At 49.0% G+C, this 26,373-nt stretch overlaps 1 protein-coding gene across 4 annotated transcripts in view; it reads right to left on the bottom strand.

Moving 5' to 3' along the window:
• The window catches only part of dnajb2 (DnaJ heat shock protein family (Hsp40) member B2), a 72,089-nt gene extending 62,944 nt beyond the window's left edge, over nt 1-9,145 (bottom strand). For 2 of the 4 annotated variants that reach the window (XR_005459825.1, XM_038790143.1), the window contains exon 1: nt 8,907-9,145. The gene's annotated coding sequence lies outside the window, so the exon portion shown is untranslated. The remainder of the gene's footprint in view (nt 1-8,906) is intronic. The other 2 variants (XM_038790144.1, XM_038790145.1) reach the window with 2 other exon arrangements.
• Nucleotides 9,146-26,373: the final 17,228 nt, after the last annotated feature.

The raw sequence follows: 26,373 nt of genomic DNA, 5'->3' as shown, positions 1-26,373 counted from the left end.
CTCCTCGGTTCGAATCCCACCACTGCAGATGGTGAAATTTAAATTCAATAAAAATCTGGAGTTAAAAGTACAATGATGACCATGAAGCCATTGTCGATTGTCGTAAAAACCCATCTGGTTCACTAATGTCCTTTAGGGAAGGAAATCTGCCGTCCTTACCCGGTCTGGCCTACATGTGACTGCAGACCCGCACAGCGGTATGGTTGACTCTTAACTGGACTCTCACTCTTATGGAGTGAGGCACTGCAAAGGGTAAACAGGACCTCCTCTTGTGCAAGGATGAGCCTGATACAGTTTAAGGTGGTGCACAGGGTGCATATGACTCGGGCGAGAATGAGTGGGTTCTTTCAGGGGGTAGCAGATGAGCGTGAGAAGTGTGGGCGGGGGCCAGTGAATCACGCGCACATGTTTTGTGGTTTTGAAAAATTGGGAAGATTCTGGGCGGGAGTGTACGCGATTTTAGCCAGGATAGTGGAGGAGGAGGTGGACCCTTTGGTGGCGATATTTAGGGTTTCAGAGAAGCCGGAGCTCATGGAGAGGAGGAAGGCCGATGTCGTGGCCTTCGCCTCTCTGATTACATGGCGGCGAATTTTGCTGGAGTGGCGATCGGCACCGGGAGTAGCGGCTTGGTTGGGTGATCTGTACAACTTCCTGCGATTAGAGAAGATAAAGTATGAGTTAAGAGATTCAGCAGGGGAGTTTGAGAAAAGGTGGGGGATGTTTGAGGAGCTATTCGTCTCGGGGAGGGGTTGGTGGAAAATGGGGAAAATCTGTACAGACTGTATAGTTGATTGTTGGGAAGTATGTTTCCCGGGGTGTTTACTGGCTGCAACATTACATGTTCGTAATAAAATAATTTTTTTGTTCATTAAAAAAATTACACAGCACCTTTCCTGACCTCAGGGTGTCACGGAACCCTGGGCTAGTGTGTGGCTGATTCCAACTCCACTTGACCTTGAGTCGCAACACAGAAAAATGAGATTTTATCTAAAATATCATAGGTCCTTGGTTGAGCCCAATAAACTAGTCACCAGGTTTGTAACTTTAACACAAGTAACCATTTATTATGTAAAGTATTACAATTAATACAATTAAATTGACAGAAAATGTAACTATCTAATACCCCTTTCCCAACCCCCACTCCTAACTCACCCTACTCATATATGTATACACACACACACATATATACAGACAAACAACACAAGAGGGGAAAGGCTGGTGGAAAGGGCAGCACGGTAGCATTGTGGATAGCACAATCGTTTCACAGCTTCAGGGTCCCAGGTTCGATTCCAGCTTGGGTTACTGTCTGTGCGGAGTCTGCACATCCTCCCCGGGTGCTCCGGTTTCCTCCCACAGTCCAAAGATGTGCAGGTTAGGTGGATTGGCCATGATAAATTGCCCTTAGTGTCCAAAATTGCCCTTAGTGTTGGGTGGGGTTACTGGGTTATGGGGATAGGGTGGAGTTGTTGACCTTGGGTAAGGTGCTCTTTCCAAGAGCCGGTGCACACTCGATGGGCTGAATGGCCTCCTTCTGCACTGTAAATTCTATAAATATTAATAAAAATAAGAAGATAAAGGAACTTTGATGCACTGGGAAGGCTTCCAGTTAATATCTTTCTGAAGTTCAGACTTTCATTTTGGTGTGTCTTAATAATAATCAGTGGTTAGCACTGTTGCTTCACAGCTCCAGGGTCCCAGGTTCGATTCCCGGCTCGGGTCACTGTCTGTACAGAGTCTGCACGTTCTCCCCGTGTCTGCGTGGGTTTCCTCCGGGTGCTCCGGTTTCCTCCCACAGTCCAAAGATGTGCAGGTTAGGTGGATTGGCCATGCTAAATTGCCTTTCGTGTCCAAAGAAAGGTTAGGTGAGGTTACTGGGTTACGGGGAGAGGTTGGAAGCAAGGGCTTAAATGGGATGCTCTTTCCAAGGGCTGGTGCAGACTCGATGGGCCAAATGGCCTCCTTCTGCACTGTAAATTCTATAATTCTATGAACTCACTGGTTGGCAATTAACCAATAAACCAGAGTCGCTCCAAAGCTGGTTTCTGAGATCCAGTCGGCACTGAAGAGTCCGGTTTCTCCTCTCCAAACCTAGGAACACACTGTCCTGGCAATCAAGCTGTTTAAACTTGGGATCTTCTGCACCAAGGCACATCCTGATGATGCATCACACCGACCAAAAATAGTAAAATAAAAGAAATAGGAACAAAGGAAATAGACAGGGAGGACTCTTTCATGTCCAAAGCGTTTCACAATGAAGAACCTTTCACATGGAGTCACCAGGGGCTGGTTTAGCACACTGGACTAAATCGCTGGATTTTAAAGCAGACCAAGGCAGATCAGCAGCACAGTTCAATTCCCGTACCAGCCTCCCCGAACAGGCGCCGAAATGTGGCGACTAGGGGCTTTTCACAGCAACTTCATTGAATGCGACTTGTGACAATAAGCGATTTTCACTTTCACTTTCTCACTTGTTGTAACGTATGAAACATGGCTGTTAATAGGTACACAGCCAGCACCCACCAACAAATGGCCAGCTGATCTGATTCTCGATGATATGGTCAAGAGGTAAATATTGGCCAGGACACTGGGCCCATGTTCTCCTTTTTGAATAATGCCGTAGGATTTTCTTTCATATCTGCCCGAGAGGATAGGGGGGCTCGGTTTACCCACTTGGTTTAGCACACTGGGCTAAATAGCTGGCTTTTCAAGCAGACCAAGGCAGGCCAGCAGCATGGTTCAATTCCCGTACCAGCCTCCCCGAACAGGCGACTAGGGGCTTTTCACAGTAACTTCATTTGAAGCCTACTTGTGCCAATAAGCAATTTTAATGAATTTAATTTACAGCGCCTCCAACAGTGCGACATTGGAATGTCAGCCTAGAATGTGGGCTCAAGACTCTGAAGTGAGCCCTTCTAACTCAAGAGTGAGACGCGATGCTACTCTAGCCATTGCCGATACCTCTCTTTCAAAAGACAATCCCACAATTATTCTCTTCAGAAATTTGATTTTCTTAAAAGAATTCCTGATTCAAATTTTGGCAATTAAACTCACACCTTTGTGTTTACAAGCACGGCGATGATGCCCTTCCTAACACCACCAGCACTGCCCATTACCATCGGTTGTCGGGAACATGGCTATTTTTAAACGCTGCGCATCATGAGCAGCATGAATTGGGCAGCACAGTGGTTAGCACGGTGGCTTCACAGCGCCAGGGTCCCAGGTTCAATTCCCGGCTGGGTCACTGTCCGTGCGGAGTCTGCACGTTTTCCCCGTGTCTGCATGGGTTTCCTCCGGGTGCTCCGGTTTCCTCCCACAGTCCAAATATGTGCTGGTTAGGTGGATTGGCCATGCTAAATTCTCCTTAGTGTCCAAAAAAAAGGGTTAGGAGGGGTTATTGGGTTGCGGGGATAGGGCTTAAGTGGGTCGGTGCAGACTCGATGGGCCGAATGGCCTCCTTGGGCACTGTTTGTTCTCTGAGGACCTGAAGTGCACTGCCCAAAAGATTGGTGGAAGCAGATTGAAGGCAAAAAACAGGTTAAAGGGATATGGGGAAGAGGTGGGGAGGTGAATTTGAGACCAGGAAGAGATCAGCCATGATCTGATTGAATGGCGGAGCAGGCTCGAGGGGCTGAATTCCCGACCTCAGCTCCTAATTCCTATGTTCCCATAGCATAGCGATTGCATTAGGGTCAAGGTTACAATTGGGGCCAATACTGTGGGCAAATTAATTCAAATCCCATCACAGGGATTTACAGTGGGCAATGCAAATTTAACTCAATGAATTTTGGAATGGAATGAACGATCTTTTAAGATTGTCAGAAAACTCCACTGTCCTTTAGGAAGGGAAATCTGCCAGCCCTATCTGGTCCGGCCGACCACCTGCAACTCCAGACCCACAGCAACGTGGTTGACCCTCAGCTGCCTTCTGACATGGTCTAGCAAGCCCATTCGGTTCAAGGGGAATTTGGGATGGCCAACCAGTGCTGGCCTGGTCAGCGACCGCTCACATCCCATAAGACAAAATAAAGAGGGCGGCACGCGGCACAGTGGTTAGCACTGGGACTACGCTACTGAGGACCCGGGTTCGAATCCCGGCCCTGGGTCACTGTCTGTGCGGAGTTTGCACATTCTCCCCGCACCTGCGTGGGTTTTACTCCCTCAACCCAAAGATGTGCAGGGTAGGTTGATTGGCCACGCTAATTTGGCCCTAATTGGAAAAAAATAATAATTGGGTATTCTAAATTTATTTTATTAAAAAGGAGAAAAAAAATTATTTACCCAGACTCACCTACATGTGACTCCAGATCCACCCCCCTCCCCCCCCCCCCCCCCCCCCCCCCACCCCCCACTTTTTCCCCGCAGTAATGTGATTGACTGTTAACATCCTGGTGAAGTGGTTTGTAGAAAGCTCAGTTGTGTTCAAGGAGGCAGTTCAAGGACAATTAGTGACCGGCAATAAATGCTGGCCTGGTCAGCGATGCTCACAACCCATGAACGAATAAATATTAGCTTTCAAATACTGATTTATGAAAGAAGACTTGCACACGGTGGGATATGGAGATGCTGCGAGGGAGATACGGGAAGGGTGCGGAAAAAGATAGGAAAATGAGGTTGAGGTAGAAGCAAATCAGCCACGATTGAGTCAAGTATTGGAGCAGATCAGGCTCGAGGGGCTGAATGGTCTACTCCTACTGTTATGGGACGGAAAACTCCGAAGTACATCATGGAGTTCACCGGACCTACAATTGTTTATTGATTTTGGTTACAGCGAGCACAAGAACCTGCCTTTCAGGGGTTATTCAACAGATTTCTGAGGCGCCTTTAATCAAAAAACAAGCTTAATTCTACGAATTTAGTTACATTTGCATAAACACCCACAGTAAGAATTTTTTTTTTTAATAAACATTTTATTGAGGTTTTTTTGGTATTATAACAACAACACAATAAACAATGTTCATGAGACTATAAACATAGTGTAAAAGCCGCCTCCCTCCCTTACAGGTCCCATCTTTATTAACCCCTTACTCTCAGCTAAACTAACCTCCCCCCCCCCCCCCCCCCCCTCTGCTGACGATTAATTTTCCGCGAAGAAGTTGACGAACGGTTGCCACCTCCGGGTGATCCCTAACAGTGACCCTCTCAGGGCGAACTTGATTTTCTCCAAACAGAGAAAGCTAGCCATGCCCGATAGCCAGGTCTCCGACTTCAGGGGCTTTGAGTCCCTCCAAGCTAATAGTATCCGTCTCCGGGCTACCAGGGAAGCAAAGGCCAGAACGTCTGCCTCTTTCTCCTCCTGGATTCCCGGGTCTTCCGACACCCCAAAAATCAGCACCTCTGGACTCAATGCCACCCTTGTTTTTAACACCGTGGACATGACATCTGCAAACCCCTGCCAAAATCCCCCAAGGATCGGACATGTCCAGAACATGTGGACATGGTTCCCTGGTCCTCCCGCACATTTTGCACACCCGTCTTCCACCCCAAAGAATCTGCTCATCCGGGCCACTGTCATGTGAGCCCGGTGAACGACCTTAAATTGTATCAGGCTGAGACTGGCACATGTTGCGGACGCGTTGACTCTACTCAACGCATCTGCCCAAAGGCCCTCCTCTATCTCTCCTCCCAGCTCCTCCTCCCACTTGCGCTTCAGCTCCTCGGTCTGCGTCTCCTCCAACCCCATAAGTTCCTTATAAATGTCCGAGACGCTCCCTTCTCCTACTCATCCTCTGGAAACTACCCTGTCCTGAATCCCCCTTAGCGGTCGGAGCGGGAAGGTTTACGTATGAAGTCCCGCACCTGCAGATACCTGAATTTTTTTCCCCTCGCCGACCCAAACTTCTCCTCCAGCGCCCTCATACTCGGAAAGCTCCCCTCTGTGAACACATCCCCCATCCTCTCAATCCCTGCTCTGCCATATGCGGAATCCCCCATCCATACTTCCCGGGGCAAACCGGTGATTATTACAGATTGGGGACCAGACCGGTGTTCCCTCTGCTCCCACATGTCTCCTCCATTTCCCCAGACTCTCAGGGCTGCCACCACCACGGTCCTGGTGGAGTACCGTGCCGGCGGGAACGGCAGAGGTGCAGTTACCAACGCCCCCAAACTGGTGCCCTTGCATGAAGCCGCCTCCATATGCTCCCGTGCCGACCCCTCAAACACCACCCCACTTCCTCATCATGGCTATATTCGCCGCCCAGTAATACTTACTAAAATGTGGCAGCGCCAGCCCACCCTCTCCCCGACTCACCTCAAGCATTACCTTCCTTACCCGCGGGATCTTGCCCGCCCAAACAAAGCCCGAGATCACTTTGTTGACCCATTTAAAAAGGACCGCAGAGTAAGGATGGGGAGACACTGAAATACAAACAGGAATCTCGGGAGGACCGTCAACTTCACTGTCTGCTAATGACAACGGGAGTGCGTCCCATCTCTGAAAATCGTCCTTCATTTGGTCTACAAGCCGGGCCAGATTTAATTTATGCAGCCGGTCCCATTCTCGCGCCACTTGAATGCCTAGGTACCTAAAGCTTCCCCCTACTAATCTTAAAGGGAGATCCCCCAATCGCCTCTCCCGTCCCTCGCCTGGACCGCAAACATCTCACTTTTCCCCATATTTAGCTTATATCCCGAAAACAAAGACCCCATACAGCTACAGTAATCTATGTATAACCCTTAATGAATTCCCCCTTAACTGTTCCAGTTCAATAACAAGATCCCTTAAACCAAAACAACCCTTTTTACCAAAACAGCAGGTAAGTATAATCATTACGTTTCTTCTTTGGAATAACTCTTTAAAATTGAAAATAGAGAGACAGGCCAAAATACTTCCCTGTCTGAGTCTTCAGCAGCCAAATGGGAAAATGAAAGTAAAAACTCACAGAGCCACAAACCAGCTCCAAAACTCAAAACAAAAGTAAAAGCTCACACAGCCACAGCCCAGCACAATGACATCACTGAAGCCATGTGATAAGACAAAAACATTTCTTAAAGGGCCACTCCCATGAGACTATGTTCCTGTACTATGTTTCCACCACTACCTGGCATTGGTTAGGATTATATTCATTGGAGTTTAGAAGAGTGAGAGGGGATCTCATAGAAACCTATAAAATTCTGACAGCATAGATTCAGAATATTCCCGATGGTGGGGAGGTCCAGAACTAGGGGTCATAGTTTGAGGTTACGGGATAAACCTTTTAGGACTGAGGTGAGGAGAAATTTCTTCACCCAGAGTGTGGTGAATCTGTGGAATTCGCTTGCACAGAAAGTAGTTGAGGCCAAAACATTGTGTAATTTCAAGAAGGGGTTAGATACAGCTCTTGGGGCTAAAGATATCAAGGGATATGGGGGGGGGGGGGAGGGGGGGGGGGAGTCAGGGTATCGAACTTGAAGATCAGCCATGATCATAATGGACGGCAGAGCAGACTCAAAGGGTCGAATGGCCTCCTCCTGCTTCTATTTTCTGTGTTTCTAAGTTTAATGAACCTTGCAACCAATTAAATACTTTTGAAGTGCAGACCCTGTTGAAATGTCGGAAACTCAGATATTGAGCACAGCACGATCCATCAAACAGCAATGTGACGATTCTGATTTTGACTGATGGCTAATCATTGACTGGGACACCAGTAAAAACACCCGTTGCTTGGAATCAGTGTTATGGGATATTTTGGAGATCGGTGGGGGGGGGGGGGGGGGGGGGGGGGTAAACTCTGATCCCCTCTCCAGAGATGCTGTCTGGCCTGTTTGACTCTTTTGAAGTTGAACAAATTAAACTAATCAACAAATTAAACTAAATGAAAAAAATTAAAAGGGACACTTAAAGAGGCACTGCTCTGAACAAAAACAAAGATCAACTGAAACTTAAGAACATCAAATTAAAAGGATTGATCAAGCACCCCAGACCCAGTGGCGAGCACGATGGTGGCGGTGGACACCACATGCTCCCGTACCAGCCTCCCCGAACAGGCGCCGGAATGTGGCGACTAGGGGCTTTTCACAGTAACTTCATCGAAGCCTACTCGCGACAATAAGCGATTTTCATTTTCATTTTATTTCTCTCAGGCCACCCAGCCGTAAATGAATCATACAATCCCTACAGTGCAGAAGGAGGCCATTTGGCCCATTGAATCCGCACCGACCCGGCTAGAGAGCACCCCATCGGAGTCCATTCCCCTGGCCTTTGGATAATGAAGCTGTGGAAGAGGGGCAGACAGCCGGGCTACACGACCCCCTTGCAGCCCGGACCCGTCAATGGCAAGTTTTAGCAGGTTCAAGAGGAGGTCCTCCTCTTCCACCACCACCACTTCCTCCTCCTCCACCTCCACCACCACCACCACTTCCTCCTCCTCCACCTCCTGCTATTCCACGTCGTCTTCTCTCTCTTCCTCACCCCTCCCAGGTGTGCCTGACCTGTCGAACATGCTCCAGAATTTTCTGATTTTCTTTCAATGCGAAGCATGTCTGGAGGGGGGGAGGGGCAGGGAATAACTGACAGCTGGTGTGGCCAATAAAGTGGTCGCTGAGCGGCCAGCCGCCCAATGAGCAGGCGGAGGAGGCGGGACCCGGCGGGCAGGACCGGGACGGGACCGAGCCGCAGAGTAACAAACCGCGGATACAGAGTAACAAACCGCGGATACAGAGTAACAACTGAGACACAGTGAATGGGGACAAGCGGCTACAAAGTGTCCAGGTGACAATGCCACTGTTACAATGTGTCACACAAATTATGCTGGGGGTCCCGTGTGGTAGATAAGTTAACAGGCTGGCAAACACAGACCAATTCACAATGACTTTACCTCAGAAAGTTATTGAAATCAGTTTAAATACATTTGAGGGTGCAGATAGTTGTGACAGACGAGTGTTTGGTGGGGCCCGGGGTTTATGTTTATTGGGAGTTGTGCTCCTACCTGTCTCTGAGCTGTTGACCCCCGGCGCTCTCTCTCTGTGTGTGTGTCTCTGGGCCGGCCCGGCCCGCCTGCCCTTCACTCTGAGTCACTGCGACGTCGACAATAAGCTGCAGAAACGTCCAGAAAACAAAAATCCGCTGGGTCGCAGGACGCGCGCGCGCTCCCGCTCACAGCCACCCTCCCAAACTGGAGTCAGTCAGGATGCACAGGAATCTGCAAGAGTTGTGGAGCGGGCTGTCCGGAGGCCGGACTCTACCAAGTACCAGGCAATGCTGCAGGGTGTCAAGCTGAGGCCAGACTCTGCCAAGTGCCAGGCAATGCTGCAGGCTGTCAAGCTGAGGCCAGACTCTGCCAAGTGCCAGGCAATGCTGCAGGCTGTCAAGCTACTCTGCCAAGTGGCAGGCAATGCTGCAGGGTGTCAAGCTGAGGCCGGACTCTGCCAAGTGCCAGGCAATGCTGCAGGGTGTCAAGCTGCTGATTAACTCACTGCAACCTCCCCCCCCCCCCCCCCCCACCCCCGTCCCATCAGCAGCGTGATAACAAACCCATTTGTAAAGATACTTTACACTCCAATTCAAGTTTGGCATTACATAAAGCACGCACAACACATTACGAAGCACTCATTACAATTCCCGTAACAGCCTCCCCAAACAGGTGCTGGAATGTGGCGACTAGGGGCTTTTCCCAGTAACTTCATTTGAAGCCTACTTGTGACAACAAGGGATTTTCATTTCATTCCAATTGGGTTCCAATATACATTTATATTTCATGTCACAATGTTCTCTGCTGCTTACAGCTACCCCAAGGTTAAGTGCATCTTTCAGAATGTAGTCCTGGACCTTGGAATGTGTCAGTCTGCAACACTCGGTCATTGGTAGATAAGGTGGTGAAGAAGGCATATATAATAATAATCTTTATTGTCACAAGCAGGCTTACATTAACATTGCAATAGAACATACAGTGCAGGAGGAGGCCATTTGGCCCATCGAGTCTGCACCGACCCACTTAAGCCCTCACTTCCACCCTATCCCCGTAACCCAATAACCCCACCTAACTTTTTTTTGGTCACTGAGAGCAATTTAGCGTGGCCAATCCACCTAACCTGCACATCTTTGGACTGTGGGAGGAAACCAGAGCACCCGGAGGAAACCCACACAGACACGGGGAGAACATGCAGACTCCACACAGGCAGTGACCTAACGGGGAATCGAACCTGGGACCCTGGAGCTGTGAAGCCACAGTGCTATCCACTTATGCTACTGTACTGCCCAATGAAGTTACTGTGAAAAGCCCCTAGCCGCCACATTCCTACCCCTGTTCGGGCACAGGGAGCGTGAATTCAGAATGACCAAATTACCTAACAGCACGTCTTTCAGGACTTGTCGGAGGAAACCGGAGCACCCGGAGGAAACCCACGCAGACACGTGGAGAACTTGCAGACTCCGCCCGGTGACCCAAGCTGGGAATCGAGCCTGGGACTCTGGAGCTGTGAAGCAACAGTGTTATCCACTGTGCTACCAGATACCTGCCTTTATTAGCCGAGGTATAGAACCTAAGAGCCGGGAGGTTATGATGGAGCTTTATAAAACGCTTGTTCGGCCCCAAAGAATACTGTGTGGTATTGTCTGTCATTCTCATCGCCACATTACCTTCTCTTCAGCAATCAGTCACTAACGAGTATGATTGTCCACCTAAGAAACTCTGTGTTACTGGTCATGGGATCTGTGGGTCCTTGCGTGGCTGATGAGCCGGAGCCTAGAGTCGCATCTTCGACCGCACACTTGGTAGATGTTTCCGGGAGGTGTGATCGGTCCTTGGACTCCGGATTGCTGGTATTCCTTTCCCAGACTCCTTTCCTGGGCCTCCTCTTGCTGTTGAGTGACCACAAAGAATTCTGACCCTTCAATCAGGAGGTTCCTTCGAGTAGGTCTCTTCTGAGAAAGGGTCTCCCTCGTGCCATGTTGCATTTCGTGAGATAAGCCTTCAGGGTGTCATTGAAATGTTTCCTTTCTCCTCCTCTAGTTCAGGAACCTTCCCTGAGCTGGGCAAAGAAGGTTTGCTTTGGCAGTCGGCACTTTGCCATCCTCAGCGCATGCCCGACCCAGTGGAGTTGGTTTCAGATGATCATGTCCTCGATGCTGGTGCTCTTGGCTCCTTCACGGACGCTGATGTTAGTACACCTGTCCTCCCAGCTGATGCAGAGAATCCCTCTCATATAGGTTTTTAAAAAAAATTTAGTGTACCCAATTCATTTTTTCCAATTGAGGGGCAATTTAGCGTGGCCAATCCACCTACCCTGCACATCTTTGGGTTGTGGGGGGGAAAACCCATGCAAACACAGGGAGAATGTGCAAACTCCACACGGACAGTGACCCAGAGCCGGGATCGAACCTGGGACCTCGGCGCCGTGAGGCAGCAATGCTAACCACTGCGCCACCGTGCTGCCCCCTCATCCAGGGTTAATGGTAACTCTCCAAATTTCTGAACCGTGTAGACGAGTTGGGAGGAAGACCGCCTTGTGCTCGAGGATCTTGGTGCCAGCGTGGATGTCGCGGTCGTGAAAAACCCTTGTCCTTGGGCATCCGAATGAGGCGCTCGCAGGTTGGATACGATGTTGGATCTCTGCATTGGTGTCAGCCTTAGATGAGAAGTGGATTCCTAGGTAGGGGAATTGTTCCACATTTGGTCGGGTTTCTCCATGGATCTTGATGGAGAGGGGGATCGGATCTTGCCCTGGGGCAGGTTGGTAAAGTACTTGAGTTTTCTTGAGGTTGAGGCTGAGACCAATTCTTTGGTATGCCTCCGGGAAGGTGTCAAGCATGGTTTGGAGATTCTCTTCTGAGAGTGTGGAGGTGGCAATGTTATCTGCATAATGAAGCTCCACAAGCGATGTCAGTGTCGTTTACTTCTTGGATTTCAACCAGTTCAGGTTGAAAAGCTGTCCGTCCATTCAGTAGACGATGTCCATTCCACAAAGAGGCTTGTTCTTGACAAGGTGAAGGATAGAGGTGATGAAGATGGAGATGATGACACATCCCCTGCTTGACTCAAGTCTTGACCACAAAAGTCCTATTTCCATCAGTGGGGACTGTCGCCGACATCTTGTTGTGGAGGAGTCAGAGGATGTTGATGAATTTCCCTGGACAGCCGGCCTTTGGCAGGGTCTTGCATAGCACTTCCTGATAGACTGAGTCTAAAGTCTTGGTCAGATCGGTGAAGGCCATGTAGAGTGGTTGATGTTGCTCCTTGCATTTCTGTTGAAGTTTTCGAGTAGTGAAAATCATGTCCGCTGTTCCACAGTTTGGTCGGGAGCCACACTGCCTTTCTGGAAAGATTTCTTCAGAGACTGGGAGAAGGCAGCTTGCAAGGATTCGGGCAATAATCTTCCTGATGATGGAGAGTAGGTATGTTCCACAGTCCACTTGGTCTCCTTTCTGAAAGATGGTGACAATGACGGCATCCCAGAGGTCGGCACAAATTTATTTTCTGTCCCAGATTTTCAGGAACAATTGGAGATTGTTCCACACTATAGGAATGATATGATTGCGCTAGAAAGGGTGCAGAGGAGATGAAAAGGAAATAAGTAGGCTTCAAATGAAGTTACTGTGAAAAGCCCCCAGCCACCACATTCTGGCGCCTGTTCGGGGAGGCTGGTACGGGATTCACCAGGACATTAACAGGGCCGGAGGGCTTTAGCTATGAAGAGAGGCTGGATAAGGCTGTGGTTGCTATCCTTAGAACAGAGAAGGCTGAGGGGGGAACTTGATTGAGGTGTACAAAATATGAAGGACATAAATAGGGTAGATAGGGTATGTTTCCCTTTAGTAGAGGGGTCAGTTACCAGGGAGCAAAGATTTAAGGTTAGAGACAGGAGATTTGGAGGGGATTTGGGGAAAAGCTTTTTCACCCAGAGGGTGGTGGGAATCTGGAACTCGCTGCCTGAAAGGGTGGGAGATGCGGGAACCCTCACAACATTTAAGAAGCATTTAGATGAGCATTTGAAACGCCACAGCGCACAAGGCTAAGGACCAAGTGCTGGAAAATGGGATTAGAGTAGACAGGTGCTTGATGGCCAGCACAGACATGGTGGGCTGAAGGGCCTCTTTCTGAGCTCCAAAACTCTATGACTGGTTGCACTGGAAAACCAAGAAGTTTTGGGAAGACAAAAGAGCTCTTAGAAGGACTAAACAACGGTACTTGAACCCTTGGGCTTCCCTGCGTGCTGTCATGAGATAGTCTAATGTTCACTTGACCCGTCCCTGAGATAAGGGGCTTATTTTATGAAGAAAGGTTGAAGAGGTTGGGCCTATACCCATTAGAGTTCAGAACAATGAGAAGTGATCTTATTGAATCATAGAAAATCCTGAGGGGATTTGACAGGGTGGATGCCCACTCATTGGGGAGACTGGAAGCAGGGGTACGATGGTGATGAAGAGAATTGTTTTCTCAGAGGGTCATCAGTCTGTGGAACTCTCTTCCCCAGAGAGCAGTGGAGTCTGTGTCATTGATTTTATTCAAGGCTGAGGTTGAGGTGTGACCTGATAGAGGTCTACAAGATTATAAGAGCCATGGATAGAGTGGATGGTCAAGCACTCATTCACAGGGTGGAGGGGTCAGTTACCCGGGGCCATTGGTTTAAGGTCCTTGGGACAAAGTTTAGAGGAGATATGCGAGGCAGGTTTTTTCCGCAGAGGGTGGTGAGGGCCTGGAACGTGTTGCCAGGGGAGGTTGTGGAAGCAGATACATTAACAGCATTCAAAAGGCATCTTGACAAATACATGGATAGGATGGGTATAGAGGGATATTGTACGAGGAAGTGCTGAGGGTTTAATAGATCATAGAATTTACAGTGCAGAAGGAGGCCATTCGGCCCATCGAGTCTGCACCGGCTCCTGGAAAGAGCACCCTACCCAAGGTTAACACCTTCACCCTATCCCCACAACCCAGTCACCCCACCCAACACTAAGGGCAATTTTGGACACTTAAGGGCAATTTATCATGGCCAATCCACCTAACCTGCACATCTTTGGACTGTGGGAGGAAACCGGAGCACCCGAAGGAAACCCACGCAGACACGGGGAGAACGTGCAGACTCCGCACAGACAATGGCCCAAGCTGGAATCGAACCTGGGACCCTGGAGCTGTGAAGCAATTGTGCTATCCACAATGCTACCGTGCTGCCCGGGCCAAGGTTGGTATCATGACCAGTACAGGCTTGGAGGGCTGAAGGACCTGTTCCTGTGCTGTATTGTTCTTTGAGGCAGATTATTGATCGACGAGGGAGTCAAAGAGGAGCACATGAGGAAGTGGAGCTGTGACCACAGCCAGATCAAGCCATGATCTTACTGAATGGAGCAGCATGCTCAAAGGGCTGAATGGTCTGCTTCTGTTCCTGAGTCCTACATTCCTACAGCTCCTCCAACAGTGCAGCACTCCCTCAGTACTGAAGTGTCAGTTCAGATGATGGGCTGAAGTCTCTGGAGCGGGGTTATTACATGGGGTTTCACAGACTCTACACCTCAGAATCAGGACATCTAACCCAAATGGTCCGTGCTGATGTTTTCTTCATTATGTTTCATGTAATGTTGGCGTCGCTGGCTAGGACAGCATTTACTGCCCAAATTATTATCACATGGAGTGAATCGAATTGGCCAAAGACTGGCATTTATGATGCTGGGGAGCACCAGAGGAGGCCAATGTGTAACATCCACATAGCACTTCTGGCTGAAGATGGTTGCAAATGTCTCAGCCTTGCCTTTTGTGCAATGCGCGAAGCCCCCTCGTTATTGAGGATGGGGATATTTGCGGAGTCTCCTCCTCCAATTAAGTGTTTAATTGTCCACCATTCACAACTGGTTGTGGCAGGACCGAAGAGCTTAGATCTGATCTATTAGCTGTGGGATCACTAAGCTCGATCTATCGCTTGCTGCTTCCACTATTTGGCACGTAAGAGGTCCTGTCTTGTAACGTCACCAGGTTGATACCTACACATGTCCCTAGCCAAGCTGTTCCAGTACAGCTACAACACTGACATCTACTCAGCAATGTGGGAAATTGCCCAGGTGTGTCCTGTACACAAAGAGCAGTACAAATCCAATCTGGCCAATTACTGCTCCATCAGCCTACTCTCAATCTTCAGCAAAGCGATGGAAGGAGTCATCGACAGTGCTATCAAGTGGCACTTACCCAGTAATAACTCACTGACGGGCGGCATGTGGCGCAGTGGTTAGCACTGGAATTGCGGCGCTGAGGACCCGGGTTCAAATCTCGGCCCTGCGTCACTGTCCGTATGGAGTTTGCACATTCTCCTCATGTCTGTGTGGGTTTCACCCCCACAACCCAAAGATGTGCAGGTTAGGTGGATTGGCCATGTTAAATTGCCCCCCTTAATTGGAAAAAAAATAATTGCGTACTCTAAATTTATATATAAAAAAATAACTCACTGTCGCTCAGTTTGGATTCCGCCAGGGTCACTCGGTTCCAGACTTCATTACAGCCTTGGTTCAAACATGGACAAAAGAGCTGAATGCCAGAGGTGAGGTGAGAGTCACTGCACTTGACATCAAGGTAGCATTTGATCGAGTGTGGCATCAAGAAGCCCTAGGTAAACTGGAATCAATGGGAATCAGGGGGAAAACACTCTGCTGGTTGGAGTCATACCTGGCACACAGGCAGATGGGGTTGTGACTGTTGGATGTCAATCATCTCAGCTCCAGGACATCACTGCAAGAGTTCCTCAGGGTAATGGTCTAGGCCCAACCATCTTTAGCTGCTTCATCAATGACCAACGTGTATATTCCCTGTACACACACGACTGCGTGGCAAAATGTGGTTCCAACTCCATCTACAAGTTTGCTGACGATATGACCATAGTGGGTCGGATCTCGAATAACAACGAGTCAGAATACAGGAGGGAGAATAATGGAGTGGTGCAGCGACAACAATCTCTCCCTCAATGCCAGCAAAACTAAAGAGCTGGTCATTGTCTTCAGCAAGCAAAGTATTGTCCACACCCCTGTCAGCATTAATGGGACTGAGGTGGAGATGGTTAGCAGTTTCAAATTCCTAGGGGTACACATTTCCAAAAATCTGTCCTGGTCCACCCACGTCGTCGCTACCACCAAGAAAGCACAACTGCGCCTATACCTCCTCAGGAAACTAAGGAAATTCGGCATGTCCACATTAAGTCTTACCAATTTTTACAGATGCACCAGAGAAAGCATCCTATCGGGCTGCATCACAGCCTGGGGGTATGGCAACTGCTCAGCCCAAGACCGCAAGAAACTTCAGCGAGGCGTGAACACAGCCCAGTGAATCACACAAACCTGCCTCCCATCCATTGACTCTATCTACATCTCCCCCTGCCTGGGGAAAGCAGGCAGCATAATCAAAGACCCCTCCCACCCGGCTTACTCACTCTTCCAACTTCTTCCATCGGGCAGGAGATACAGAAGTCTGAGAACACGCATGAACAGACTCAAAAACAGCTTCTGCCCCGATGCTTGATCAGGTGAAGCATACAGGGGTGTAGTATTAATGAGGTCAGTTCATAAGAAGGTCTTCCCCGCTGTTACCAGACTCCTAAACAACATTAACACAATACCCCTGTATGATTCACCCGATGCCGGTGTTTATGTAGTTACATTGTGTACCTTGTGTTGCCCTATTAGGTATTTTCTTTTATTTCCTTTTCTTTTCATGTACTTAATCATCTGTTGAGCTACTCGTAGGAAAATACTTTTCACTGTACCTTGACACACGTGACAATAAACAAAATCCAATCCAGTCCTTCTCTCAATGATAAGGTGAGCAGTGTGGATGTTTGCTGAATTTTGCACAATGTTCAGCACTATTCACAACATCTCAAATACTAAAACAGTCCATGCCCATATGCAGCAAGACCTGGACAACAATCAGGCTTGGGGCACACCGCCAACAACAGATCAACTCGATCCCATTGTGCTCAGAACTCCTTTGAACTTAACTTTTCCAAAATATAAAAATTGTTGATTTTTTTTCCTATGGTCCCACTTTCTGGATCAAATAACATTTAATAACCTTCCCTTGTTTACTTATGTAACCTTTGCATGCCATAAAAGCCTTTTACTTCCTTTTGAAGTTTAACGACTGAAAAAAGCTCCCGCTGTATCTCTTAATGCAAATTTCTGAACCTATCCTATTTACTTATAAATCAATTGACCGGGCAAGTCTTATTACAAATTCATGCATCTAGCACCTTTACTCGTTTTCCCTGAACTCTTCCCGTCAAAAGGTCTCTTTTAATCTTTACCCCAGGTTAATTAAATAATTTACACACACACACACACACAGCCTTCTTTACAGAACATAATATTCCCAAAAACATTTTTAAAAATCCATTCTCACATGACCAAATGTCTTTTGAAAGCCACTATCAAATCTGACGCCACTGCCTTTTCAAGTAGGTTCTTCCAGGTCTTAAAAGGCCTTAAGTTTCCGCACTGCTTCCAAATAGGTTTCGTAATATGGAGACCAGAGGCAGGCCCAATACCCTCAAGCAAGAAGTAGCCAGGATTCTGGGTAAGTTTAATATTCATTTCTTTGAAATGAAACTACCGTATATGAGGCTTTGCAAAACAGCAGTCTATAGATCTAGGATGGGTAGGACTTGGTTGGGGGCTGCGGTTACTCTGGACCCCCCAGTCTCTTCTGCGGCCTTGCCTGTGACCATCTGTTCCATGCAATGCTCACCAGAAATTTCCAGGTATTCTGCCTCTATAGGGCAATAAGAAGTCTTACAACACCAGGTTAAAGTCCAACAGGTTTGTTTCAAACACGAGCTTTCGGAGCGCAGCTCCGAAAGCTCGTGTTTGAAACAAACCTGTTGGACTTTATCCTGGTGTTGTAAGACTTCTTACTGTGCTCATCCCAGTCCAACGCCGGCATCTCCACATCTATAGGGCAATGCAGTGAATAGAGTGTCTAATTGACACTTACAACGATATTATAATATTAATAAAGCTTGAGGAACTATTTATTTATTTAGTGTGTCCATAGTCAGAGATCCTGCCTTGAGAAACTGCAATTCATTTTCAGTTAGACACTTTACCACCTTCCAGGCCTCAACATCGATTTCAATCGTTTCAGATCACAGCCTGTTTTTCCAGACAGCGGCATGTGATTCTGCTGTTGCAATTCACACCTCCTCCAGGCCTCATGCCTTTAACTATTCAATCTGTCTTGCCTCAAGCCGATCACAGATGTTCCCTTTTGTTCTTTGCTCCCCTCCCCCGGCTCCCCGGTTATGTTTGTAACCTTTTCCAGTTCTGAAGAAGGGTCGTGGATCTGAAACATGGGCCAAGATTTTACCAGCCCACTGAGGATGGGCTGGTTTTTATAGAATTTATAGAATTTACAGTGCGGAAGGAGGCCATTCGGCCTCGAGTCTGCACCGGCTCTTGGAAACAGCACCCCACCCAAGGTCAACACCTCCACCCTATCCCCATAACCCAGTAACCCCACCCAACACTAAGGACAATTTTGGACACTAAGGGCAATTTAGCATGGCCAATCCACCCAACCTGCATATCTTTGGACTGTGGGAGGAAACCGGAGCACCCGGAGGAAACCCACGCAGACACGGGGAGGATGTGCAGACTCCGCACAGACAGTGACCCAAGCCGGAATCGAACCTGGGACCCTGGAGTTATGAAGCAATTGCGCTATCCACAATGCTACCATACTGCAGGAGAGGGGAGGGGGGGGGGGGGGGGGGAGGGTGTAGAATGACAGCGGAAGGTATCAGTGTGTATGTGGGAGGGGGGGGAGTCATGGAATATTCTTAAGGCGAAATGGCAGTGGCTTGGCTGTTCATTATTGGAGGTGGGTGGTTAATAAAGGTAATTAACTGGCCTCTTACCTGCCATTTGACAAGTCCCCATTTTACAGACATCGGAACCCCCCCGCCATGTGGTCAGTCTGCTAATACACCGAGGAACTGTAGTTCCCAGAGAGGGGGTTGCCTTCCTCTCCTGAGGCTCCATGATCCATAGAGGGGCTGCTCCCATGGCTCCGATGCCAGCGCTGGAGTGTCTACCCTCTCCAATCATCAACATGTCCAAAACATTTACCGTTCTATTGAGGGTGCCGTAACATGAAGTCATCCTCTCCTTCTCCTTGCAGTCTCAGCATTGGCCACCTCTATCAGTGGTGCTATGGTGGCTACAGAGTTGATGGCCTTCTGATTGGCCAGCAGATTGGGGAGGAGTACCACCGGCCTTAATTGGGCAGTGGGCCCAAGGCAGCCCCTTAACTGGGGGGGCACAGGTAAAATTGCCACTGCGGGTCCCATCCTCCACCCATATTGACCCGGTACCCAAGGTGTCCTAGTAAAATCATGGCCAATAACTGTTTCTTTTCACAGATGCTTTTTCCATCATTTTCCCATTTTAATTTATAGAAATGCATGAAATATATTTGATGCTGTTGCGGTAATAAACATAGTTATTATGGTAGTAGTTTTCTCAAGTACTTGTCCCTTTATGATTCTGTCTGGCTACACAGGCACAACTTGGAATCACCCCAAACATTTGTCCAAAAAGAGACTTAACTGTGCAGGTACAAAATATTGTCTATCTCAGCAAACGCTAAGCTATGAAACTGGGACACTCCTGGTATCTTATGGAACTGAGTTCATCAATTCTGCAACTCCATCTGTTTGAGCAGGTTTGTAATCTGTCACTTATGAATGCAGCTATTATCAGATCAGTGGGGGTATAGCTGCCTTGGTAATTCTGCCTCTCATCACCCCCCCCCCTCCCCGCCCACATGAGTTCCGAAGATAACTCACCCAGCTCAGTGCCGTAAAAGGAGCTACTTAAGAGGGGTCAGCCGTGCCTCGCTTTTGAGTCAGGAGGCTGTGCGTCCTCATACCACTCCACAGACCAGAGGACAAAATGTAGATTGGCAGCCCTTGTGTGGTGCTGGGGGAGAGCTGCACCACCACAGATGACACGTTTAAATAAAGGCCCCCGTCTTTCTTTTTCTTTATTCGTTCTTGGGGTGTGGGCGTTGCAGGCAAGGCCAGGATTTGTTGCCCATCCCTAATTGCCCTTGAATCGAGTGTCATTTTAAGAGTCATAGATATCATGAGAATTTACAGACAGAAGGAGTCCATTCAGCCCATCGAGTCTACACCGGCCCCTGAAAGAACACCCTACCTAAGCCCACAATACCCTATCCCCGTAACCCAGCATCCCCAGCTAACCGTTGGACACTACAGGGCAATCTATCATGGTTAATCCACCTAACCCGTACATCTTTGGACTGTGGGAGGAAACCGGAGCACCCGGAGGAAACCCACGCAGACACGGGGAGAACGTGCAGACTCCACACAGTGACCCATGTCCGTAATCAAACCCGGGTCCCTGGCACTGTGAAGCAACAGTGCTAACCACTGTGCTACCGTGTCTCCCTTCCTTTGCTGTGGATCTGGAGTCACATGTAGGCCAGACCAGGTAAGGAATGCAGATTTCCCTCCCTAAAGCACATTTGCAAACCAGATGGGTTTGTACGGTAATCAGCAATGGGATTTTTTTTTTCCTTTATAAATTCAGTATACCCAATTAATTTTTCCAATTAAGGGGCAAATTAATGTGGCCAATCCACCTAAGCTGCACATCTTTTGGGCTGTGGGGGTGAAACCCATGCAAACACAGGGAGAATGTGCAAACTCCACGTTGATGGTGATCCAGAGCCGGGATCGAACCTAGGACCTCAGCGCCATGAGGCAGCAATGCTAACCACAGTGCCACCGTGCTGCCCTGTAATCGACAATGGTTTCATGGTCACCTTTCGACTTTTAATTCCAGATATTTTATTGAATTCAAATTTCACCATCTGCTGTGGTGAGTATCGAACACGGGTCTCCAAGGCATTATCCTCGGTGTCTGGATTACCAGTCCAATGACAATACCACTATGCCACCGCCTCCCAGTCTGCCCTGTGCTGCAAGTTTCTGATGTTATGTTCAGTTCCAGGAGTTGCAGACTGGTTGAAGGCACAGGGTGAGAGAGGCTCTTGACTGGGAATGGGGAGAGATGAATAATACGTAGAATTCGCAGCATAAAAACTTGCCACTTGGCCCAACAGGTTTAAAGATTTGGGCAGCACGGTAGCATGGTGGATAGCACAATTGCTTCACAGCTCCAGGGTCCCAGGTTCGATTCCCGGCTTGGGTCACTGTCTGTGCGGAGTCTGCACGTTCTCCCCGTGTGTGCGTGGGTTTCCCCCGGGTGCTCCGGTTTCCTCCCACAGTCCAAAGATGTGCAGGTTAGGTGGATTGGTCATGCTAAAAAAAAAAGATTGCTCTGAGTGTCCAAAATTGCCCTTAGTGTTGGGTCGGGTTACTGGGTTATGGGGATAGGGTGGAGGTGTGGGATTGGGTAAGGTGCTGTTTCAAAGAGCCGGTGCAGACTCGATGGGCCGAATGGCCTCCTTCTGCACTGTAAATTCTATGAATTATTCAGTTACGAACCAAATGACTAATTGTTAAAATCTAACTTGGTTGTATAATGGGAGAACTTAATGCGAGTGTAGAAAAGATATTAAGGGATGGGGATTCTGGGAGTTTATGTTAAGTTTTGCTGCTTACAGCAACATAAAGCAGAGACCTTGAAGGCTGCCTGTGAGAAACTGTGTGAGAATGGAATGTAAGATGATAAGAAAGTATGGTATGTAAAAGCATTGAGGTCACAAAATCACAGAATTGTTACAGTACAGAAGGAGGCCATTCGGCCCATCATGTCTGCACCAGCTCTTCGCAAGAGCGTTTCACCTGGTGCCATTTTCTCGCCTTCTCCCCATAACCCTGCGCATTCTTTCCTTTCAAAAATCTACCTAATTCCCTCTTGCATCCCTCGATTGAAGCTGAGTCATTCACCTGAGGAAGTTGATTCCCCAAGATAACAGCCAGCCCAGGAAGGAGCCGGCATCTCAGGATTGTCCCGGCTGGGACTTGGACTGTTACTTTGTTATTATATTTCCTAGGGTGAGTAGGAAATAAACTATTTTTGACTCTCCTTTTCAGGACTCCTCACCGACTACAATATTGGCGATGAGGATAAAACGGCGCTACAGAGGGCAGTGCTGGCCACTCAGACAACGGCTTCTCACTCAACGCAAAGGAGTAAGGTTTGCACTGTTTCAAAAATGCCGCCATTTGGTAGACTCGATGTGTTTTGTTGAGTGTGGAAGACCGGGCTCAATACTTGGAGGGTATGCGCTATTTCTTCAGGGCAAACACAATTATTGGGGAAGATTGCCAGAAGGTGTTTCTTTTGACCACCTGTGGGTCCCTACTTGCAGCATCACAAACAGCTTAACCTACCCTCCCGCCCCAGACTCCAAGACGTTCGAGGGATTAGTGGCGTTCGTGACAAATCACTATGACCCCAAGCCGTTGGTAACAATACTGATTTAACATGGTCAAGAGACCCCGGGGGAGTCTGGTACAGAATTTTTAGCATAGTTACGCAAACTGGCGGAACACTGCAACTACGGGCCATCCCTACCCAAGATGCTACGAGATCGCCTCGTATGTGGTGTAAACATTTTGCTGGTCGAGGGCGGTGCCCGTCCAGAGCGGGACCCTCCACATAGAGAAGCCCGACAAGGATGAGTGCATGCAATTGAATTGCGTTGCCGCGCTGCGAGTTGCCCCCATCAAGATCCCTGTCCAGGTGAATGGTTACCCACTAGAAATGGAGCTGGAATAGCACAGATTAGAGACAGAAGAGCAAACTAGTGGTGGAGCCGGAAAAGGTCAACAATGCATTTGAGGCCTTCTACCTGGAGCTGTACACCCCCAGGGAGACCCCGACAACTGGCATGTCCAGTGCATCGAGGAACTACTACATCCTTGTTGTCGGGGAAGATAGGAAGCGAGGGCTGGGAGCACAGTTGGAACTGGGAGAAGTCATGGACAGCACCCACCCCATCCAGACGGGGAAGACGCGGGGACCAGACTGATTCCCGGTGATCCCGAAGGTACTGGCCCCGCTCCTGCGGGAGAAGTTCACAGAGTTGCTGGCGAGGGGCAACCTGCTGCCTACGCTAGCACAAGCCTCAATCTCGCTGATACCCAAGAAGGACAAAGAACCAACAGAATGCGGGTTCCACAAACCCATTTTGCTGCTGAATCTAGACTCAAAAACTGGCCAGGATCCTAGCCAGACAACCAGAGAGCTGCATACCAGAGGTGATGGCAGAAGACCAGACAGGCTTTGTTGAGGGTGACAGCTAACGTCGAACATCAGGTGCCTACAAAATAATGATCCCATCCGGGGAGAGAACATCTCCTTGGACGCAGAAAAGGCTTTTGACAGAGTCGAATGGAAATACCTCATAGAGGTACTGGAGTGGTTCGGGCTTGGAGCAGGGTTCACCTCCTGGGTAAAACTCCTGTACAACGCTCCTAGGGCTGTACAGAGGCACAAGGCAGGGATGCCCACTGTCCCTGCTGCTGTTTGCCCTGGCAATCGAGACACGAGCGATCGTGCTCAGAGCGGCTAAGAATTGGAAGGGGATCCGGAGAGGAGACAGGGGCCACAGAGTCTCGTTCTGTGTGGCTGACCTGCTCCTCTACATCGCAGACCAACAAAGCGGCATGGAAGGAATCTTGGTGCTTTGGAAAGAGTTTGTCGCCTTCTCGGGCTACACACTCAACCTGAGCAAAAGTGAAATCTTCCCGGGTGAACCTACAAGGGGGAGGGGCAGAGCTGGAGGGGCTGCCATTTAAACAAGTACAAAAAAATTCCGCTACCTGGGGATCCAATTCGTCCATGACTGGATTCGGATCCACAAATGGAATCTGACCAGCCTGGTGGAGGAAGTTAAAAAGGACCTGCAGAGGTGGGACACACTCCCACTCTCCCTGGCAGGGAGAGTGCAGACGATCAAGATGAATGTACTGCCCATGTTCCTCTTCCTGTTCAGGCCCATACCGATCCACATCCCCAAGGCCTTTTGCAACTCAGTAGAAAAAATTATCATGGCGCTAGTGTTGAGGGGGGGTGGAGGGTGGATAAGAACCCAAGGATCCCCCTAACAGTCCTGCAAAGAACGAGAAGCATGAGGGATCTGGCCCTCCCAAACCTGCAGTATTACCATTGGGCAGCATCAGTGGAAAGAGTAAATCGATGGATGAAGGAACCAGAAGTTGAATGGGTAAAAATGGAGGAGGGTTCCCATCCCCGCCGGCAAAACACTCTGCAAGCCCAGTGGTAATAGTCACGCTCCGGATGTGGAACCAGCTAAGACAGCACTTTGGTCTGACCGAAATGTCCATCAAGGCCCCATCTGGAACAACCACAGGTTCGCCGCAGCCAAAATGGACACCACCTTCAAAAGGTGGGGGGGGGGGGGGGGGGGGGGGGGGGACACTGACAGTTAGGGTCTTCTACACAGACAACAGATTGACAGCACTTGACGAACTGAGAGAGAAGTTCCTACTGACCGGATGAATCAAGTTAAGATACATACAAATTGGGCGGCACGGCGGCGCAGTGGTTAGCACTGGTGCCTACAGCGCTGAGAACCCGGGTTCGATCACAGCCTTGGGTCACTGTCCGTGTGGAGTTTGCACATTCTCTCCGTGTCTGCATGGGTTTCACCCCCACAACCCAAAGATGTGCAGGCTAGGAGGATTGGCCAGGCTAAATTTCCCCTTAAGTGGAAAAAAATAATAATTGGGTACTCTAAAAAAAAATTTTTTTTAACTTGCAAATGAAAAACTCCGTACGCAGGGAAACGAAGACATACCCATGGGCGCCGAAACAGTCAGTATTAGAGGAACTAATGAACACGTGACAACTTGGGGGGTTGGTGGGAACTGTGGGGACCGCATGGGCAACTACTGAGTAAGGCACGCTCCCCACCAGACGAGACAATTGAAAAATAGGAGGATGAGCTAGGGTCTGAAAGAGGGTGGGGACTCTGCAACGAAGCACTGAACAGTGTCAGCTGCACCTCCACATGCGCAAGGCTAAGCCTAATGCAGCTGAAAGTGGGACATAAATCACGACTAACCAGAACCCAGGTTCTTCCCGGAGGTGGAGGACATATGTGAACAGCGCCAGGGAGGCCCAGACAACCATGCCCACATGTTCTGGGCATGCCCCAGACTTGCCGGGTTCTGGACAGCCTTCTTCGAGGCGATGTCCAAGATTGTGGGGGATGAGGATGGAGACATGCCCGAGAGCGGCAGTCTTTGGGGTATCAGAGCAGCCAGAACTCTTTATGGGGAGGATGACGGACCCCCTGGACTTTGCCTCCCTAATTGCCCACCAAAGAATCCTGCTTGGCTGGCGAGCGGCAGCATCGCCTAAAGCTGTCGGAATTTCTCCAAGGGGGAGAAAGTCAGATTCACCATCTAGATGTGGAGGCCATTTGCCAACCTGCTCCAAGACCTGTTTGTAGCCGGCAGCCAATGTGCCAGGGTGAGGGGGGGCCCACAGAGGGACCACAGACACAAACGGAAAGAAAGAGGGGTGGGGGGGTAGGGAGGGTGAGGGAGGGAACAAGGAGACACAGAACCCAACCACGCCCCACACGGGGTGGGGGCGCCACCCCCTCCTGACTGAATGCTTGTAAATAGAAACAGCCAAATAAGAACAACTTTGCACAAAGTAACAGATGTATCACTACGCTCCCCTAATAGGTTCAGAATTGATGAACCAACGAACAAAGAAAACACACCAGATGGCAAGAAGGGGAGGGGGACCTGGGGAAGCTGGGGGAGTTAGGGTCAGGAGGCCAAGTCAAAAACTGGACACTGGTAAAATGTAAATTGTAACTGATGTGTGTAGAATTTGTGTATGCTTACTTCCATCCGTGTTATGTATAAAAAGATAAAACCCTAATAAAATCATTTTTTTTTTAAATGCAAGGTAGGCAACCTATGCAGCGGAAGCCCTATCCATAGCAGGCAAAACAATGACCCCAGTTGCCTACAGACAGCAGTCCGTCAGGTTGCTCTTGATAATAATGCAAGGCCATGGCCCGGATTTGCTGGGCTTTAATTGGCTCCAGAGGCTCCGTTTGGACTGGCGATGGATTTTCAGGATGGGCACCGGGGGATTATACAAAGTCCTGGGAAAGTACCTGAAAGTTTTCCAGGAGGGCCTGGGGAAATTGCCATGGCCAAGAGACATGTAGACCCTGAGGGCCAACCAAAGTATTTTCGGGCCCTCCCTGTTCCTTACCCATTACTGACAAAGGTAGAGAATGACTTCAACCGCTTGGAAGGCCGAGGAATCACCTACCCGATACAATTTGTAGATTGGACAGCGCCTGTAGTCCCTGTACTGAAACCGGAAAAAATGGGCTGCTTGTGCGGGGATTATAAACTAACCATAAACAAAGGTCCCTCATTTGGACAATGTGTCACCATTAATACCCATAGAGTCCCCAAGGTTGCCATTCGGAGTGT

This window comes from Scyliorhinus canicula, chromosome 2 (assembly GCF_902713615.1).
Source record: "Scyliorhinus canicula chromosome 2, sScyCan1.1, whole genome shotgun sequence".
NCBI classification, from domain to species: Eukaryota; Metazoa; Chordata; class Chondrichthyes; order Carcharhiniformes; family Scyliorhinidae; genus Scyliorhinus; species Scyliorhinus canicula.
This window is presented reverse-complemented; position numbering and strand designations above follow the sequence as displayed.